This window comes from Euprymna scolopes, chromosome 41 (assembly GCF_053919585.1).
Source record: "Euprymna scolopes isolate OS-2025 chromosome 41, ASM5391958v1, whole genome shotgun sequence".
NCBI classification, from domain to species: Eukaryota; Metazoa; Mollusca; class Cephalopoda; order Sepiida; family Sepiolidae; genus Euprymna; species Euprymna scolopes.
In genome coordinates, this window is record NC_136522.1 from 63,782,340 (window position 1) to 63,796,751 (window position 14,412).

Sequence of the window (14,412 nt, forward strand, 5' to 3'; positions counted from 1 at the left end):
TTAACCGTTTCTCACGCAGAAAGTTGTAGAGATGCTTGAAAAAGTGGTAGTCGGTAGGTGATTGGCCTAGAGAGTATGGCGGATGAGGTAGACTTTCGTGGTCCAATTCGTTCAACTTCTGCGTGGTTTGTTTAGCAACATGCGATCAGACATTGACATGGAGTAGAATTGGGTCTTTTCTGTTGATTAATGCTGGCCGGTGTTGTGGAGCTTCGTCGGCGTCTAACCACTGGGCTGAGCATCGCCAGTTGTTGTAAAGAATCCACTTTTTATCGCAAGTCACAGTCCGTTCGAGAAACGGGTCGTTCTTGTTGCGTAAAAGAAGGAAAAAAATGACACACCATAACGGCGTTTCTTCTGGTTGTCGTTTAATTTATGAGGCACCCATTTATTAATTTTTTTCCAATCTTTCTCAAGTGGTTGGAAATCGTCGTATACGTTACGTCTAATTCAGAAGCAAGTTCTGCTTGGATTGGCTTCGACTAAGGCTCTCCACTGATTGTTGTCATCATCCTATCATCATCTTTAAGACCCTCGTCACCGCTACGAAATTTCATAAACCACCATTGTGTCATGCGTTCAGTAGTGGTTTCTGGACCAGACGCTTTGTTGATATCGCGAGCTGTTTCAGCAGGTTTTCGGCCTAGATTTAAATTAAAATAAGAATAATGTGGGAATTTGCTTTTTTCCCATCTTGTACTCAACGTTCTGAAAGGAAGACAATTGTTTTGAACCGATTGTAATTTAAACGTTTAGATGAAGCGATAAACGCTCTTTAAAATGATATATAAAGTAAAGGTATTATAATGAAAACTTATTTGAATATATATATATATATTTACATAGGCATCACCACTTATCAAGGCCAAAATGCCACTCGGGGATAATGGTTAAAGAGTGTACAGTATAAATTGGACAATATGGTAATCGTTAATAATGGAAATTCGATAAACTCATATGGAACGGTTCAACAAAAACTTGTTTACGTTAGACTTGAAGACAACTATATTGTAATCAGCTGGAAAGCAGGAAAACAGAAGATAATTCCACAGGCGTGCAGTTCTATATCACTTGAAATCAAAATTCAAAATTCCGGAAGAATCTTCTTATCAACCTGACAGATAAAATAACTTACCACAACTTACGTCATACGAGTTTATTTATTGGTTTGAAAATATAACAGTAGCAAATTATTTCTGTTTCGTATTTATTCCTTTAAACCTTCTATATCGCCTTTGTTAGACAAAACTCTGATGTCACTAACTTAGAAATTGATATTATTAAGCTAGCTAGGAGAAAATTAATTGAATATTATAAGCTATCCGTCCATCCAGCGCGGCCACAGCCGAGATTGTTCAATCACGAGCTTGTAGTGTACCTATTTACTATGCCTCCCCACGGGACAGAGTTAGACACCAGGGTCGTTTTTTAACGTGGAGTCAAATCTTGTCGGTAGCTGAATACTTGATGCTTCGCCAGGGCTATCAACAGTATTTTTTATCGTGACGCCATCACTAGATGGGTTGCCTAACACCTACAGAGAGTCCTATCTACCCTCGAGAGAAGGATACACCGCGCCAGTTTCTCAACCTGGTATTTTACCTCGCGGTATATACAGCGCCTCGCCTTGCCAAATGGTCACCCATCTGGTACTGGCCAGGCTTGATGTTGCTTAACTTCGGTGATCTGGCGAGAACCAGTATGTCAACGTGATTGTGCCGTATATTTATAGGAAAAATAGAGAAAATAATTTGGATATTACTATGGGGTCTCAAGATCGACGATTTACTGGTTTGGTGGGTCTGTATATTCTGAAGCTATTGCATAAATACAATCCTGAATTAGTAGGAGAGTGGTTTTACAAAGTAGCCACCACTTATCAAGGCCCGTATGCCACTCGAGGATAAGGGTTAATGGGTATACATTAGTCAATGGGATTATAGCATAGTAATCATAAGTAGTGGAGATTTTGTAAATTGGATTTCTTAGGGGGACGATTCATCAAGAATTTGTTTACGTTGGACTTGAAGACAATCAGATTGTAGTCAGCTGAAAAGCAGGCAATTGGAAGAGAGTTCCACAGGCGTGCAGTTCCAAGAAAGAAGTTTTGTTCGTGGAATCTGCATTTAGGTTTAGGCACAGATAAAGAGTGTGGGAAATTATTAATACTGGTTTTGTCTACACGAGTGTTTTTCGTGAAAGTTTGGCGAAGGGGACCATAGATTGAAGCTCAGACGAGTACTTGTCATGAAAATGACGATAAAGAAGAGACAGGCTCGCATGTCTCTTCTGCGATAAAGAGGTTGCAGAGAAGAGAAAAGGGCATCACCCACTAAGCTACGAAGTCTATTTTGAACTCTGTCAAGGCAGGATAAGCTGCTTTTAGTATATAGGGATAATGTGTTGTTTTTTTCTTAATTCTAATTTTAAGAGATCGGATGAAGAGGGAAAAAGCCGAAGGAATTCTTTAGGAAAATACATCTTAAAATATCTAAAAACATCACTGATAGTGTAGTCTTCTTCTTCGTCTTCTTTATTATTATTATTATTATTATTATTATTATTATTATTATTATTATTATTATTATTATTATTATTATTATTATTATTATTATTATTTTTATTATTATTATTATTATCATTATTATTATTATTATTATTATTATTATTATTATTATTATTATTATTATTATCATTATTATTTTTATTATTATTATTATTATCATTATTATTATTATTATTATTATTATTATTATTATTATTTTTATTATTATTATTATTATTATTATTATTATTATTATTATTATTATTATTATTATTATTTTTATCATTATTATTATTATTATTATTATTATTATTATTATTATTATTATTATTATTATTATCATTATTATTATTATTATTATTATTATTATTATTATCATTATTATTATTATTATTATTATTATTATTATTATTATCATTATTATTATTATCATTATTATTATTATTATCATTATTATTATTATTATCATTATTATCATTTTTATCATTATTATCATTATTATTATTATTATTATTATCATTATTATTATCATTATTATTATCATTATTATTATTATCATTATTATTATTATCATTATTATTATTATCATTATTATTATTATTATTATCATTATTATTATTATTATTTTTATCATTATTATTATTATCATCATTATTATTATTATTATTTTTATCATTATTATTATTATTATCATTATTATTATTATTATTTTTATCATTATTATTATTATCATTATTATTATTATTATTATTATTTTTATCATTATTATTATTATTATTATTTTTATCATTATTATTATTATTATCATTATTATTATTGTTATTATTTTTATCATTATTATTATTATTATCGTTATTATTATTATTATCATTATTATTATTATCATTATTATTATTATTATTATTTTTATCATTATTATTATTATTATTATCATTATTATTATTATCATTATTATTATTATTTTTATCATTATTATTATCATTATAATTATTATTGTTATCATTATTATTATTATTATTATTATTATTATTATTATTATCACCTTTCCCTTCCTCTTTCTTTTTGTTTACCTTCTTTTATTTTTATTATAATCTTCTTTCTCTCTTTCTTTCTTTTTCTTTTTCTTTTTTCTTTTCATATTACTTTTCGTCTTATTATTATCACGTTTTCCTCCTTTTTTTCTTCTTTTTCCAGTTCTTTTCTTTACCCTATATTATCAAATTATTTCTTCTTTTTCCTTTTTTTTCTTTTCTTTATTCCTTTTCTTCTTTTCCTACTTATTTTCGTCATTCTTCCTCTTCGTCCTTTTCTTTTTTATTCTTATCATCTTTCTTCTTCTTCTTCTTCTTCCTCTTCTTCTTCTTCTTCTTCTTCTTCCCCCTCCTCCTCTCGACTCAAAGACCCTTTGTCTTTCATAATTACATTATATCCTGTTCAATCACGCCCTGGCAGGTGGCCTGTGTCATTTGAAAAACCACAGGTCGAATCAATCAATCCATCCGTTGAAGCAGTAGCTTTCTTCCTTTATTTTTCCGGATGGCTAACGCGATCCGTTAGCCGATGACTTGAGGATATTTTTCCAGAAAAAGCGCGTGCACGTTGATTGCGAACGGAAAGACCGCCGATCGAACTGGATAATTGTTTGCGTTAGAGATGATCAAGGTGCGAGCAGCTGGTCAAAGCGCGAATTTTAACGAGCAGCGATTGCAGGGATTTGTGTATACACACACCCACGGACAAGCAAGCACACACACATACGAACGCACTATATATATATATATATATATATATATATATATATATATATATATATATATATATATATATATATATGCGTGTGTGAAAAAAAAGAAAGTCCGCACCTGTAATTTTTTTCAAATTTAAGCTAAATTTAATGAAACTGTTTAAACAAACTATACCTCATTTGATTCGCCGTTTATTCTTCTATAATTTTACTTGTTAATATTTGACTTTTAATTGAAATATTCTAGTGTTCATGTCAGTTTAAAAAAAAATAACTTCAAATTGAGGAGGCAAAAAGAAAGCCCGCATAATGGAAAATTGCTATTTAAATGTAAATTTAGGGCATTAATGCAGCACAAATACAACAGGAACACAATGAACTAGTTTATATTTAGTGGCATAGCCCTTCTTCAAATGTTTAGACCAAAAATTTACTTAGTAATTTGGTAGAGACCGCAAAGATCAAATTTTTAAAACTTAACCCCAATTTTGCTCTTCATAACATCTATTGTTTTGGGCTCAAATAAAATTAAAAAGTTTGATCCATGTCCAAGTAACCTACATCTAAAATTTCAAGTGTTTAGACACAAAATTGGCGAAGGAGTTTGGTAGTTTTCGAAGATCAAATCATTAAACTTTGATCCCTTGACAGCCAAATTTCTGACCAAAAACCGATTAAAAAATGCCCTTAATAATAAAAATAAATACTTCCCATGAAAAATAAAGGGCAACTCATTCATATATACACTAGGAGGAACAGAACTTATTCATATATACACTACGAGGTGAAAAAAGTGACGGCTTTGCCGTTGCGTCCATCTCCAAACCGGAAGTGGTAAAGGTTTAAATTAAGACTAGTCAATCGAAAAGAGGGATGACATTCGAAAATATCGACGAAAAAAGCGACCCCTTCTTGTCGAAAAGTGACCAGTTGAGGGTAACAGAATTAATGTTTTTAGCCATAGCGAAAATCGCATCTGTTGACAATCTTAGACAGACATAAAAATATGCATACATACATACATACATTTAAACAGACAAGTGAGATTTATATAATAGATGGATAACCAAAAGAGCTTACAGCTCTTTAAAAAAAAAGCCGTTAAGGTAGCAGAAACAATAAACAGTTAGCAGCGTTTCGAAGTTGTTAATATCGCAAAAAAAACAAAACAACAAAAAAACAACAAAAAACAAAAAACAACAACAAAAAAACAACAAAAACAAAAAAAACAATGAACAAAAAACAAAAAAAAAAACAACAAAAAAAAACCCCTCCCCAAACGCTAACAACAAATCTTACATTTAAAAGCGATAAATAATCGTGCTGATTCATTGTGGTCTATTTGTATAGTACTGCGGGTACTGGTGTCATGAGTTCGATCCTAACCTATAGCTGGAAACATACATGTCCGTAGGCACGTAATCTATAAAATTGAAAGTGTCTGTGTCTGTGTACATTTCCCTACGCAATAACTCTGTCAAATTTTAGTCTACAGACTCGAAATTTGATATACACGCTACTGAGATTTGGGAACATCTTTGTGGTCGGTGTTTGGCCAGAAATTTGGTCAAAGTTCAACGATTTGACCTTTGAAAATTCTACCAATCTCCTCCGCCAATTTTGCGTCTAAACACTTGAAATTTTAGATATAGGTTCCTTGGACATGGATCTAACTTAATAACTTGATTTGAGCCCAAAACAATAAATATAAAGGGGCCATAATAGGGATCAAATTTAAAAAAAAAATTGACCTCTGCGGTCTCTACAAAATTACTCAGACAATCTCTGGTCTAAACATTTGAAATTTTACATAAAGGGAATTCAGAGATAGGGCAAGCTTTTTAATCGGTTTGGGTCTAAAATTTTTAGTTACTAATATATAAATGTATGCATGTATGTATGTATTATGTATGTATGTATGTATGTTTGCATGTCTGCCTAAAATTTTCGACAGAGGGGCCGGATTTTACCAAGATCAGTATCGTTTTGAAGTTCAACCTTTCAGACAACAAATATCGAAAAATTGGCTAAAAACATTAATATCTTCACCTTCAACTGGGCACTTTTCCATAGGGGAGCGGGTCGATATTTTCGAAAGTCATCCTCTCCTTTTGATTGTCTAGTCTTAATTTAAACAGAAGTCACTTCCGGTTTGATTGTGGTCCTAACAGCAAAGATGTCAGGTTTTCCTCCCGTTCTTTGCCTCGGTACGGGTTCGAGCCTGCCTTCCTACTACCACTTTTTTTTTGTTCAACATACACCTCCAAACACCCGGGCAACGCCGGGCTGAAATGCTAATTATATATATAAAAGTGAAAAATGTTTGTCTGTGTGTTTGTCAATGTGTGTACATTTCTCTACCAAATTACTCTGTCAATTTTAAGTGTACAGACTCGATATTTGACATAGGGTCATTAAGATTTGGGAAATCTTTTTAATCGGTTTTCAGCCAGAAATTTGGCTGTCAAGGGGTCAAAGTTCAACGATGTGACCTTTGAAAACTGTACCAAACTCCTCCGCCAATTTTGGGTCCAAACACATCAAATTTTAGATGTAGGTAACTTGGATATGGAACAAACTTTTTAACTTGATGTGAGCCCAAAACAATAAATGTTAAGGAGTCAGAATTGGGGTCAAATAAAAAAAAAGACAATTTCAGCCAAATTTTTGTCTAAACATTTGAAATTTTACATAAAATTTATTCAGACATAGAACGAGCTTTTTTCATAGGTTTTTGACCAAAAATTTGGTTACCAAGGTGTCAACGTTTAAAAGACTTTACCTTTGTGGTCTCTAGCAAACTATTCAGCCAATTTTGGGTCTAAACATTTGAAATTTTTATAAAGGGTATTCAGACATGCAGCAAGCTTTTTAATCAGTTTTGGAGCGAAATTCTGGCTACCAAGAGGTCAAAGTTGAAAGAGTTGACATTTGCAGACTCTACCAAACTCCTCCGCCAACTTTGGGTCTAAGCACTTGAAATTTTAGATGTAGGTTACCTAGACATGAGTAAAACTTTTTAATGTATATATGCATACGCACATAAAGTTTTGAACAGTACATAGTGCCCGAGCAAAGCCGGGCTGAACTGTTAGTATACTCGAAAATAAAACATTTGAAAACAAACCATCCACTACGACTATGCAATTCTTACAACTACGTACCTAGAAAACGGTGTTATGAAGCCTGACAGAACAAGAACAAGGAAGAGAAAGAATCAACCTTAGTTGAAGTTGGTGCTGGATTAAATAGATCTGAGAAGAAAAAAAAAGATAACAAAATATCGTTTATGCACCACATGAAAAGAAACTAGAATCTGAGGAAGATCTTTATCATTCCGGTAAAATAAAAGCAACCACATTCGTGAAGAATTTAAAAACCTTGCAAATATACCCCATGAACAAAGTGTAACAGAGATAAAAAAAATAAAATTGAACTTAAAAGAACGGTTATAATCTTTTAAAAAAATTTTCTTGGTTAAAATGTATGATACAGCGGATGAATGTCGGGTGTCCGGTAGGATGCCCCATCTCCAGATAAAACAAAAAAATTATTTTTTTTAAATAAAATACTTGTTCGTATGATTTTTCTGTTCTTGTTGAGCATGAAAGAATTCAAAAAAAATCTTGACGGCTCCAATCATTTTTTTTTTTTGAAAATGTTTCTTTTTTTTTTTTTTTTTGAAAATGTTTCTTTTTTTTTTTTTTATTATTTCTTTAAGACGAATCTTTTCTATTTCTTCCTACTACTCTTCTCATCTTCGAGTTATTTGCACGACGTTTCGCTTGATGAAACCTCTTACCTTCTTCAGGAAACTTTCTGTAAATAGAACTGATGATGAGAACAGTAGTCCGAAGAATCCAAAAAATACGAACAGTCAATCAGAATCGTAGAATTTTTTCTCTTCCCATTTTCTTCTGATATTCTATTTTAGTATTTTACTATGCATTCCATTCTTGTAATCTATTCTTATATTCTATTCCATTCTGATATTCCATTCTTGTATTCCATTCTGATATTCCGACATTCCATTCTGATGCTCCATTCTAGTATTCCAATCTTATATTCCATTCTGATACTCCATTCTTGTATTCCATTCTGATCTTCCATTCTTGTATTTCATTCTGATATTCAATTCCGATATTCTATTCTGATATTCCATTCTAGTATCCGATTCTAGTATTCAATTCTATTCTAGTTTTATATTCCATTCTCATATTCCTTTCTGATATGTCATTCTAGTATTCTATTTTGATATTCCATTCTAGTATTCGATTCTAGTATTCAATTCTGATATTTTATTCGTATATTCCATTCTCATATTCCTTTCTGATATTTCATTCTAGTATTCCATTATGCTTTTCTTCGGTATTTTTGAGTCTTCGATAGGATTCGACCGAAAAACCCCTGTCCCCCGGGCAACAAGCTGATACTCTTGCGATTAAAAGTCGAATATTAATGGATCAAAGGGATGAAAGCTTGACAGATAATCTTGTGTAACATGCTTTTATTTTCCCATAGCCAAACTCGGGAATCTTTCTGTCAAACTCGAAAATCTGCACAGAATTTCGAACGGAACCCTTTCTTTATTCCACTGGTGTAGCATACTCTTGTTTCGTTAGCCATAACCGGGTAGAAGTCGTATGTAATTTTCAAATGCGTTCTGAATATTGCTCCTATTGAGGATTGCACGTTCAACCTCAGTTTAACAACTGAATTAACAAGTACTTTATCCGTGACGCCACGGGTCCTTGTTGTGTCCTTAACAAAGGGGTATCAAATACTATTTTTTTTTTATAAATATATTCAGTAGGATTCGACCGAAATATGAACCCCAGTCATCCGGACAACAAGCTGACGCTCTTACCATTAAAAGTCGAATTTTAATGAATCGACGAGATTAAAGCTTGAAGGATCATCTTGTGCAACAGGTATTTATTTTCCCACTGTTCGTCGCCATAAGCTATACATTTGGTTGGAATTTGTGTAATGAGAGATACAACTGCATGGCACGGGTCCAGGTTACTTTGGTGTTAGCTTTCTTTGTTATCTTAGCATGGCTGTTTGCCAGGATCTACGCGCGCAGTAATTTATGACATTTATCGCGTCTATAAACGGATAACTCAAATAAGTGATACGTTTTATCTGATCCGTTCTCTCCAAGTCTTGTACGAATTATCACAAGCATTAAGCCACGAAAATCAGAATTTACAAGATCTTACATGCCATGTGGCTGGTTAACGAAATGACCCTAGCAATTACATACTTTATATATATATATATATATATATATATATATATATATATATATATATATATATATATATATACTAGCACATATACCTGGCGTTGCCTGGTATTATATTAAATGTTAAATTGCTTAAATAAAATGAAAAAAAAAAGAAACTGAGACATGGTAATGCGAGTATTATCTTTTTCGAAACAGTTCACTTCTTGTAAGTAACATGAAAAAAATACTCGAACTGAGATCGGGAAGGAGCAGTAATTATCTATCTATCTATCTATCTATCTATCTATCTATATATATATATATAATTATCTATCTATCTAGCGATGACTGGACAATAGAGATTTGAATCTGTTTTGACAGGTTGTCAAATTTTGTAAAACTCTGTGACCGATCAGTTTTCACCAGAAAGTATCCGAACAGGTAGTTAGACGTGATATGTCGCATGTCACGCGTTCCGGTTTGCGCAAGCATCGTTAAATTGGATTGGAGACGTCAAGTGAACAAGATGGGCTAGAATGGGTCTCCCATGAGGTGGGGAGGAGAAATCTCAGACGTAGAAGAACCACCCCAAGTCAAAATCGTCGATCACGCCTCTACTGTGATGAAATGCCTGGGTGGGGATTAATATATATATATATATATATATATATATATATATATATATATATATATAAACAATTATTCGTCTTGGGGCTGTTTTGAAGCGTCTTTGTTACAACGGGTACCAGCTCCCCCAAAGATGACTGACGAATCCCCAGACTAAGCCAAAAGACAGAGGCGGCCAACAGCAGAAACAGGTATGTCGTCATGTGTTATATGTTCTGACACGCACGCACCAACATCACTAGATGAGACGAATCACTGGCCGTAAAATAGACAATTAAGGAACAAGGACAACAGCCCGTTACACAACGTACATACATACATTTATGATAAGAACACACAAACATTTAGTAGTGCCAGGTATACACCTTGAAGACACCACTATTCAGCTATATACACACGTTAATGTGGTACAGTATATATACGGTCATATAAACACTATCCAACAACACAACAGTTGTAGTACAACGAAAATTTCAGAAAAAATGATTTTAATTATTTAATAAAATATTTTATAGCATTATTTAGTTTTCTTAAATTTTCAAATTAACGTTACGAAATAATATTTTAAAAAATGTGACAGAACTTTATATGTACAATGTACCTTAAACGCGCGCCACAGTTTTAACCACCGCTGTATGTAACACGATGTAACTGTAATTTAATTTAATATTATCATCCTAATTTATTTAGAATTTAAAAGAAACGTCAAATAAACTGCTAATATTTAAAAAATTTTTTTACAGCATAACAAATAATTAAAATACGAGACAAAAATCGTGTTTACATTATCGACGCTTTTAAACAACGTTCCTATGTAGTGACGTTTTTGAAGCTGTAGACATACCCATGTTTTAAAAATATGGAAAAAAATCAAATAATAGTCATATTTTCCTTTATTTTTATTAAATAAACTTACATAATAAAAGTGGGTTTCGTTAAATATATTTGAGAAAATATTTTTTTAGGTGTTTTAGGTGTGGGTTGATAAAAATTTCAACATTTTTTAAAGCTGAAAAAAATCAAATAATTAAAAATAGTTATATATATATATATATATATACATATATATATATATATATATATATATATATATATATATATATATATATATATATATATATATATATATATACCAGTGGTGAAAAAACCGGACTAGAGTGCTCAATGTGTAGCCAGAGCAGTATATAGGAAATTTATTACTGTGAGTCCAGAATGAGTTTACATATTGTTTCAGCTAGAGGAAGATCCTCAAAAAGAGGAAATATCCAACTAGCATCGTCAGAATTATAGCCCATCTATGAATTCTGGATATTTCCTCTTTTTGAGGATTTTCCTCTAGCTGAAACAATGTGTAAACTCATTCTGGACTCACAGTAATAAATGTCCTATATATATATATATATATATATATATATATATATATATATATATATATATATATATATATATATATATATATATATATGTATATCCCGTTATTTATTTATCTTTAAGTTGTAAAGGAAATTAGACATAAAATCAATTATGTTAAAGAAATTTACCTTTTCTTGATAATTTTTTTCTCGGTAATATAATTGTTGGAATTACAGCAACAACAAAAAAAAACATAACTAAAAAATAATTATTTTTAAAAAGTTTTAAATAATATTAAATTCAAATATTCCGCGATATGAAGTTTAAACAAAGATTTTTTTTATAACAGTTATCCATAATTTAAAAAAAAATGCATTTATATAATAGAATATATTGCTCTTGCGATAATAAAAAGTGAAAATCCAAAATCGACCTAAAAAAATCGTTTTGATTTTAATCTTTAAAATGACATAGAGTGATCTTTATTTTCTGACGCTTGTTTCAGAAAAGTACGAAGGCCTGTAAGCAACATTATCTTTAGATACATAAGTGTCAACAAAAGACGTTAAAATCCATTTCATAACTCCGTCTGTGTAGTTCGTTAAAACATCTATTTGTTTTACAATTTAAATATGAAAATCCGATAGCAAAATAAAAACGTTACATCCATTAACACTTATAGCGCCAATTCCCATCCATAGAAATTGATTCAGATAATTACTAACACACGAAATGATGATGTTGCTGTTATTGTGTAAAATGTTGACGTTTTACACAAGGCTGTGGTGGTGCCTAATTAATATATTTATATATATATATATATATATATATATATACACAACTATATATATATATATATATATATATATACATATATATATATATATATATATATATATATATATATATATATATATATATATATATATATATACTAGCTGACAACCCGGCGTTGCTCGATCATACAATACGCTTCAACATGATATTTTATTTATACAGATTGCGTATAAATTATAATAGAATCAATCCTTTGTTAATTATTACGAGGAATAATTTGCAAAAAATAAATAAATAAATAAAATAAATAAATAAATAAATAATAATAATAATAATAATAATAATAATAATAATAATAATAATAATAATAATAATAATAATAATAATAATGCCGTTCATCAAATTTTATGTGTTTGTTTACAATATCACTTGAGCACGTAGTACAATGGGGAAAGAAGTGGCTGGTTACTTTTAATGCATCTAAAACCAAGCTTCTCTCTTTACATCATCAACATTCTAATCCACATTTGTCATCAATTGAAATGAATGGCTCTCGTCTTCAGGAGGCCTCAAGTTTTGACAGGCTTCTGGGCTTGACCATTACTCCTGATCTTAAATGGAACACGTATATCAAATCTGTTGCCAAGGCCGCTGGAAAAATGGTGGGATCTTTCTATCGATCCAGTAGATATCTCACTGCTGATGCTATTCTCTACCTATATAAGAGCCAGGTACGTCCAAGGATGGAATACTGTTGCCACATCTGGGCAGGAGCTGCTAGAAAGGACTTGTCCTGCCTTGATAGAGTTCAAAATAGACTTCGTAGCCTCGTAGGAGATGTCCTTTTCTCCTCCTTGCAACCTCTATCTCACAGAAGAGATGTTGCGAGTTTGTCTCTGATGTATCGTTATTTTCATGGAAAGTGTTCAACTGAGCTTCAATCTATGGTCCCCCCTCGCCAAACTTTCACAAGAAACACCCGTCTAGCTGTAAACACTATCAATAATTTCCCCCACTCTTTAACTGTGCCTAAACCTAAACGTAGATTCCATGAACAAAGCTTCTTTCTTAGAACTGCACGCCTGTGGAATTGTCTTCCGTTTTCCTGCTTTCCGGCTGACTACAATATGGTTGTGTTCAAGTCTAAAGTAAATAAGTTCTTGATGAGCCGTTCCATATAAGTTATTAAATTTACCAAATTTTCATTACTAATGATTACTATATTGACCAATTTCTACTGTACACTCTTTAACCCTTATCCTTGAGTGGCCTCTGGGCCTTGATAATGTGGTGATGCCTTTGTAAAAAAAAAAAAAAAAAAAAAGCTGATATTTGGGCTTAACAATAAATGCACTGGAAAAGTCATTTCTGATTAATGTTTAGTTTTAAAATATGTAAACGTAGAAATGATTTGCGGCTATTTTAAATGGCACGTCTTCTTTTATTGTAAATTGAACTCATTAATTAGAAAACATTAAAATAAAATGGCGAGGTACACCTGTGCTTGAACAGGAGGTCATTCGATCTGTAGTCGAATGCTATATCTTCTGGTAATAATAAATGTTTGTTTTGTTTTTTTAAAGAAATGATTTGCTGAGATTTTATAATGTCTCTTGGCCGGTGTAACGTAAAATATTTCCTTCTAAAAATTATTATTTTTTATCTATAAGAGAGAAAAGCTATTTTTAGGATTGGGTTTTTCGATTTTCGATACTTATCGGATGAATTTCTGTACAACCCCTATCTAAGAACACTGCCAGACATATAAATTAGCTTTGGATGAAATTTACAAAAGATAGGTTCATCAGTTTTGGAACCCATGCGGAAAGAACTCTCTCTCTCTCTCTCTCTCTCTCTCTCTCTCACACACACACACACACACACATACACACACACACACACACACACACAAAGTCACTTTTATATAATAGTAGATATTTGTAGAGGACATAGTCGTCTGTTCTTGTGGTTGACGATTCCATCCTCCATTGTTTAGTAGGAGATTGACGAATACTGTCGCATGGCCTTCTATGCCAAGTAATGAAGACGCGAAATGCAATAAAAACAATAGTAAATGTATTTACAACAGAATTAAATTTGCACGCTGGGGGTTGGTTTGGCTGGTTGGTTGGTTAT